At 42.6% G+C, this 8,323-nt stretch overlaps 1 pseudogene across 1 annotated transcript; it reads right to left on the reverse strand.

Annotated features, from left to right (window-relative positions):
• Positions 1-4,649: 4,649 nt before the first annotated feature.
• LOC308246751 (SLA class II histocompatibility antigen, DQ haplotype D alpha chain-like) lies at positions 4,650-7,957 on the reverse strand (annotated as a pseudogene). Its single transcript has 4 exons — positions 7,876-7,957; positions 6,002-6,238; positions 5,052-5,332; positions 4,650-4,804 (listed from the first exon to the last, which is right to left on the reverse strand). The product of its transcript is annotated as an SLA class II histocompatibility antigen, DQ haplotype D alpha chain-like (transcript).
• Positions 7,958-8,323: the final 366 nt, after the last annotated feature.

The following is an 8,323-nucleotide window of genomic DNA, read 5'->3' on the forward strand; positions in this document are numbered from 1 at the left end:
ATTTATTTATTTATTTATTTATTTATTTATTTATTTATTTACTTACTTACTTACTTACTTACTTATTTTACCATAAGACATTTTAAAAGAAAGGGAGTCCCATCATTCAACAGAAGATATTTACTATTTTCCATATACTGCCCTTACAATGCATGCTCTGTATACTTGAACTTAGACTGGGGTCTTTTAATGCAGATGGTATGGTGAGAATCACCATAATCCTCAACAACAGTGCTTTCCTCATAGATTCACATTCTTAGAGAGCATGGGATCTTAAATTTATAATAGTTTAAAAGTTCTTCCCTTCTTTTAACTTAAACACATCACTTACCTTAAAGTATAAGTTTCTCAAAATAAATTGGATTTATATTTCCTGACCTGGATATATATACCTTTCTCTAGTTCATGACTTGAGATTAAGGCCTTCATAACAGGGGATTTAATAGTAGCATTTCTTTTGGAATTACATATAACTTATGTAGAGAGAGTTGCATACACACACACATGAAAGAGAGGGGGAGAGAGAGAGAGAGAGAGAGAGAGAGAGAGAGAGAGAGAGAGAGAGAGGAACAGTAACACACAGATTAAAGACTGAACACAGCTGGCCTCCCAGAAGCAGTCTGTGTGCACCTTCTAATTGCCAACCTTTCCCTTAAGAGGAAAATATTACTCTGAAATTGTGAAATTTATTTCCTTATGTACTCATCATTTTGAATTTTAGATAAATAAAATTTTATTTATTGGTTTTATTTCTTTTGATAAATATTTCATATGATTCACCATTTTCTTTTTAAAAATTTAAAAATTAAATCTTTATTGATGAAAGAATTAAATATATCCCCTTTTTGTGTATAATTATACACACCTATTAGGAGGGTTATGACAAAAAATTTAGAAAATATCAAGTGTTGGTGTGAATGTAGGAAAGTTAGAACCTTTGTGCATTGCTGTTGGAAATGTAGAATATTGCAGCCACTATAAAAAACAGTATGGTGGCTCTTAAAAAAATTAAAAATAGAATTACCATGTGATCCAGAAAAATACACTGAGTGTATTATTATTATGACCACCCCATCAGTACTTCATTGGGCCACCTTTTGCCTTCAATACTGCGGTGATTCTTCTTGGCATTGACTCCACGAGATGTTGAAAGGTGATGCGAGGAATCTGACACCATGCCTGATGAATAGCACTGTCCAGTTCTGTGAGATTTGATGGTTGTGGAACCAGCTGCCTGATGGCTCTTTTAACTTCGTCCCACAAATGTTCAATTGGATTGAGTTCTGGGGATTGTGGGGGCCACCTAAGCAAGGTAAAGTCTCCCTCATGTTCTTGAAACCACTCGTGCACAATACGAGCACCGTGGCATGGCGCATTGTCTTGTTGGAAGAAGCCATCTCCATTGGGATACACCATCAACATGATAGGATGAACTTGATCAGCAATGATACTTAGGTATGTTGTGCTATTCAGACGTTGTTCCACACGAATTAAAGGGCCCAAATCATGCCAGGAAAACATGCCCCAAACCATAAGACTTCCCCCACCAGCTTGAAGGGTTGTACTCATGCATGTGGGGTGCATGCTTTCATTCTGTTTCTGAGAAATTCTCACTCTGCCATCTGAATGATGCAACTGGAAACGTGATTCACATGACTTTTTTCCAATGCTCGACTGTCCAATCCTTGTGTTCCTGTGCAAATTGGAGACATTTTATCTTGGTAACTGCAGACAGCAAAGGTGTTCAAACAGGCCTTCGGCTTCCATATCCCATACGATGCAGTGTACGGCTAATTTGCCTACGAATGTCAGATGGTCATAATAATCTGGTCACTCAGTATGTGTGGTGGTCATTATAATCTGGTCACTCAGTATGTGTGGTGGTCATAATAATCTGGTCACTCAGTATGTGTGTGTGTGTGTGTGTGTGTGTGTGTGTGTGTGTGTATTTATTTATTCAAAAGAATAGAAAACAGGAATTGGAACAGATATTTGTACACCAATATTCATAGCAGTATTATTCACAATAGCCAAAGGTGGAAACAATTCAAATGTACATTGATGGATGACTGGATAAACAAAATGTGGTATACACATACAATGAAATATTATTCAAACTCATAAAGAAAAGAAATTCTGATACATACTACAACATGAATGGTCAACTTTATTTAGAGAAAAAGTAGAGTGGTGTTTGTTGGGGGCTGGAGGGAGGATGGGAATGGAGTTATTGTTTAATGGGTACAGAGTTTCAGTTTGGGATGGAACACATTTTGGAAATGGATGGGGTGATGGTTGCACAACAATGTGATGTGCTTAATGTCACTGAAACATAGACTTAAAAATGGCTAACATGGTAAATGTCATGTTATCCTTATCCTATATAATAAAAGCCTAATATGGTAAGTGTCTGGTCGACCATTTGGCCATTCAACCAATCAAAGCATAACATGCTAATAATATGCTAACGCCACTCAACCACTTGCTATGATGTGCACTGACCACTGGGGGTAGACAGTTGACTGGTAGGTTAACTTGCTGCTGGGGTCCAGCCAATCAGGACTGAGTGAGATGAACTGGACACACCCTGGAGCCCTTCTGCAGTCTTTCCCCGGCTGGCCAACCTCCTGCGTCTCTTCCCAGCTCTAATCGTGCACCAGTGGGGTCCCTTAGCCTGGCCTGCGCCCTCTCGCAATCTGGGACCCCTCGGGGGATGTCGGAGAGCCAGTTTTGGCCTGATCCTGCAGGCCAGGCCTAAGAACCCCACTGGTGTGCAAATTCGTGCACTGGGCCTCTAGTCCATATATATAAAAGGCTAATATGCAAACTGTCCCCTCGAGCAGTTGTTTGACTGGGAGTTCAACTGCTCGCTATGACATACACTAACCACCAAGGAGTGGCGTGGAATGAAGGAAGGTCCTAGCCAGCAGCTGGCAGCCAGGGAAGGGAAGGCTTGACCAGCAGCAGCAGCTGGGGAAAGGAGGCCCCGGCCTGCAGCAAAGGCCCTGGCCAGGTCTAGGGACCCTACCTGTGCACGAATTTTGTGCACCTCTAGTTTACCATAATAAAATAAGAAAGAAAGCAAGAAAGGTAAGAATGCCTACAGATGTAGAAAACCAACTAATTTAAGCAAAAAGAATGCTCAACATGGATTAAACTTGGTTCCCAAAGTTTGGAAATGGATATTAGAGTTTCAAGCCCAGATCACATAATTCATACTCCTAGTTCAAATGTATTTGGGGCTTACTGTGTGGCACACATTAGCCTAAGTGTTTTACATGCATTAACTCGTGGGTCCTCTCAACAGCCTATTTTGTGGTTACTAAAGGATTCCGTTCTATGTAAATTGGAAATATTGTGGTATTAATATATTACTAAACTCTCAGTTAACCTACAAAGTCTCCTATAATAACAACAATCCAAATTAAAATGTTATCAATAAACATAATCCACGAGCTCAAGCATAAAGTGAGTTTAAATTGTATTTATGCTATTGCCAAATGGAGGTGCCTACAGGGAGGTGAGGCCCATTAGCCAGCCAATGCCCTCCATCTCTCCTTTCTCATTAATATTCGCCCCAATAAGAGCAAAGTGTGGGGACTTCCCAGGGCACACACTGCGATATCTCCTGCTGTTGCTCTCACTCTGACTTCTGTCTCTTCTCAACCTGCCCAGTCTAGGGAAGAAAGTGGGAGGACACCTCTCAAATCATTCTGCATTTGTCACAAATCTAAACTTATGAAAAAAATTTCACTTTTGTTCCCAAAATCCAATTTTGTACTTAAAATACTTTATTTCAATTTTTTGTCTCTTCCATAGATTTTTGAATTCTATTTTAAAATGAAAAACCTAAACATTGTCCCTTCCTCATTTTTGGTATTTTTTGGATATAAAAAATATTACACTGAGGGGAGAAAGTTTGCACTATCCTCACTGATACCTAAGTGGGTAAGGAGAGAGAGAACAAAATGGAAGTACAGAAAGGAAGAAAATACGTTTATTATGTTACAATATCATTTGGACATGTTGACTGTGTATTATTAACATGACCCGAGAAAGAGGTTAAATGAGCTGAGACATCTGCTAACGTTCCAGCATGAGGTCTCCCATACTTATCCATTTAGAGAAAATTATACTCTAAACAAAGATACCCAGGAAAGAGATATAATTTTTTTCAGTAGAGATATTGAATTAGAGTGACTAAGAATCAGGTGGCTGGGCAGAATGGTCCAGGTCTTTCTGTGAAGGGTAGGAGATGAATGAAGCTTGAGTAGGAAGAATTCATAAAGGTCAGTGGTCTCTGAAGGAAAAATGTGCCACAAGTTTCACTCAAGTGGGGAGATGAGGAGGCTGAGGAAAGAGCAGGGAGCAGATCTAGATCATACATCAAGGCCAAGACAGGGAACCGAGTCTGAACCATTCCTCTTCTTTCTTATAAAGACTAATGACCTGAAACAGGAAACAGCATGAGATTGGTGGGTCCTCCGTTCCTGTCCCAAGGTCAACCCATTCTCCAATTTGCCCACAAATTTTCAAACACATTTATGTATCCTGGGTGCCAATCCTCCACTGCTGGCTTCACTATCTGCAGAAACATCACCCCAGATCTGTACACCTGATTCCTACCTTCCCATTTCCCAGGCTGAGACTCATGTGGTCCTCCAGCTCCTGGAGGCAGCCCCTGCGTGCAGCCCGCGGATGGTTAGCACAGAGCCCGCCACGATGCCTACGAGGCCCACGGCCAGCCCCAGGGCGCAGACCACAGCCGCTGTCAGCTCTGACATGGGGGCTGGAATCTCAGGCTCTGAGAAAAAAGAAGCTCACAGGGTCAAAGGGCACTGTATGCAGGGTGTCGTATAAGGGGACCAGTGTGTGTGTTTGGAAATGCACAAGACATCTGGACTTTGGGAGAAGAGTATAGTCAATTATTAGAAAACGTACAGTTGTGGGAAATAAACCTGTGGCCCTGGGGGTTTAGGGCTCTAAGGCAAGACGATGTGATGTGGGACAGAATTGGAGGGTGTAGGGACAGTGAAGGGATGCGGGCGTACCCCAGTGCTTGAGGAGCGGCTCTTCCAGGCCCAATGTGCCACCCTGCATTCGTAGAAATCCTCAGCGGCGGGAAGAAAAGTGAGGTAACTGAGCTTGAGGAAAGAGTGGTCACTCTTGGGGTAGAAGGTTGTCTCAGCAACACCTTCGGCAACGGAGTGTCTGTTGTAAAACCAAGTGATGTTGATCACAGGAGGGAAGATGTTGTCCACCAGACAGATGAGGGTGTTGGGAATACCCACGGTCACGGGAGATTTGGGAAACACAGCCACTTCAGGAATTTCTACAACGAAGACAAAACACTGGTTTGAGTTTGGGACAACTGTGTCCTGAGTTTCTTCATTAGTTCGGGTAGCCCTCCCAGTCCCAACTCCCCAGCTGTTAGTGGGTATTTCCTGTGTCTTTTCAGACTCATGTTTACAGTAAGCAACAGCTTCCCCCCTTTCCCACCTATTTATTAGATTATTTTGCTCACTGTTTCTTTTTTTATGGGCAGGCCTGTCCAAAACTTCTACCTTGACTTTTTCATCTTCTGAAGGAAGAAGGTTAATGTGATCTGTGTGATTTCAGAGGGGTACCATCATCTTCACCTCACATTCTGAACCGTCCTCTTCCTTTGAATCACTATGAATCCCAGAACACTTTTCTCTCTTTGGGAATGCACAGGACAGTGTGTGTGTGTGTGTGTGTGTGTGTGTGTGTGTGTGTGCGCGCGCGCACTTCTGAGGCTAAGAAGTTGAGAACGTCCTCTTATTGGATTATAAGGAGTACTTTATGGAACCAGGAGGAGGGATGCTTAAAGAGTAAATAGATATGATGGGGACAGGGTATCTGGTAGGAAATGAAATAGAAAGGGAAAGAATTTATAGTATGCTGTGAAGAGTAGCTCTTCCAAGGAAAAAGGAGGTGAGACCTGGGATGTGAGAAGAGAGACAGAACTGTGGACACTTACCATTGGTGGCAGGTGTAAAGTTGGAATCTTTTATCAAGGTGTCCAAATTTCTTTTTGCCACAACAATGTTTTGCAGGGCATTCTGAATTTCAAACTTGGTGAAATTGCTAAACACAGTTTCCCTCTTTTCCAGGTCCACGTAGAACAACAGCTCTTCTCTGTCAAATTCATATGTGAACTGGCCATAGGCGCCATACGTCTGGTAAACATTTGTGCCATAAGTGCCCACACGGTCCGCTGGTGAGCAGTCATTCCAGAGCAAGAAGATATGAATGGGAAGGTGGAATATAGAGGGAGGGGAAAAGCTTTATTATACAAAAGCACAAGAAACTCTATTCCATAGTGTAGGTTACATTGGCATGGTCTGCTATCAGTCCCCATTTCTGTGTTATGTATCTTAGGGTATCGAGATGTAAGCTCTTAACATGACCTCCTAACAACTTTCAGGTACATATATTGTCTTCCCATGATAATGTATACTCCATGAGGCATTGGGATGCTATGTCTTGTTCCTGGTAGAGTCATGGTACATAGTAAGAATTCAGTCATATTTGTTAAATAAAAATAAATAAGTACATTTAATTCTTAAGCTTATCTCTGATCACTTAATCTCCCCACACTGTCTTACCTTTTCAAGGCATTCATCTTATTCTAACGCATCATGGAGTTTATCTAGTGATTGAATGTGTTTTTTAAATTATCTGAGTTCTTTATGGGTAGGAACCTTGTTTATGCTAAGCACCAGAGGAGTGCTTCACACACACTCAGTGTCCGTTGAACTAGTGAATCTGGTTTGGAAAATGTTTTGGAGATTCCACTGTATCCTATTTCTCTTTATTTCCCTCTGTTTTGCTGTAGGTCACAGTAACTGTTGTCATTGCCATGACAAAACAGGCAAAGGTCTGGCCTGGAGACTGAATGGTAGAGGAACGAGCCCTAGACCAGGAAGGTGTGTGGAAAGGAAATGGAGAGCAGGGCGGCAAACGAGCCAGGTAATGGATCTGTTCTTACCTCTTTTTAGAGCTTTACTGGCTAGAGGTGACAGGGCTGCTGGTTTGGGCTGATACGCTGAGACTCACCTATTTGAAGTCCCTGGGTTTTCCATCATGCATCATCCCAACTTTGAGGAACACACACGGAAGTGACACTCAGAATAATCGTGCTGTATCCTGACACTTATATAGGTCTTTGTTTTTAAAATACACATCTGTGTACTTATTTCATTTGATCACGTGTTCTTTAGAACAGTGAGTCAATCAATTAATTTTACATATGAGGAATCTGAAGATCAATGTAATGAATTGACTTGCTTAATGTCATCCAATTAATTCTCTTTATTTTTCCAATTGCAATTATCTTCAATAAAATTTATCCTCCTCATTTTCTGAGCCCAAACCTAGAATATAAATTATGTTGAAAACAAAATAAATAACTTGCTACTTTACATGTGGCAACATTTATGGGGATGGTTACTCTAAGAAACTGGACAGCTAAAATGCAATAACTAATAGCTTTGAAAGACTTTTGAGAGGGTTAGAAGTAGTAGGCTCACAAACTGCTGTTAAAGGAAAGCAGTATGTTGGAGAGATACCTACTGTGAGGAGCTACGGGAGTTAAGGCCACAACAATGTCCAGGCTGTATTAGTTGGTTGTGACATTGGAAAGAGAACAGAGCCCTGGTGACCAATGCAGTCACCCAGGACAGCATGACCTTTTAGCTCAATCTACAAGCTGAGCATAGTTTGTTTCTGGGAGGAAAAATAAGCATAAGAATTCTGATGGAAGGGAACTGGGTTTCATGACACCAAGTCTAAACAAACGCATTCCCTGTTCTTACAATTCTTCCTAAATCCACACCCTCACCGAGCACTCACCCACGATGTCTCCGCCCCCACAGGGGCTCCGCGTGGAGGCCAGAGCCTGGGCCCCTAGAATCAGAGCTTCCGCGGGGGCCATCCTCCTCCCAGGTCTCCTCAGAAGTGGCTGCTCTGAGTGGAGCCGGGAGGAGACTGTGCAAAGAAAAGACCTGGACAGGAGAACGAGAGGAAGGAAGCATCAGGAGGAGCCAGACCTCGCCCGCGTGTCACTGCAGCCATCAGAGGAATTCCCGAGCTGACACCACAGTGGCCAGCTGAAGCGCTTTTAGGAAGAGATCTGGAGGACTCTGGGAAGTTCCCCAGGGGCACAGATTCACCGGGGAGCAGAGGGAGCCTTTCTCTAGATGGAGGGAGAGGGGAGAAACAGAAGCCTCTCCACTCTGACGAATGTGTGGGGCGGGTGTGCAGGGGGGACGGGGGACTGCTGGGTAACCGCAGGGGTGGT

This window comes from Plecotus auritus (genome assembly GCF_963455305.1).
Source record: "Plecotus auritus genome assembly, chromosome: 4".
In the NCBI taxonomy this organism is placed as follows: Eukaryota; Metazoa; Chordata; class Mammalia; order Chiroptera; family Vespertilionidae; genus Plecotus; species Plecotus auritus.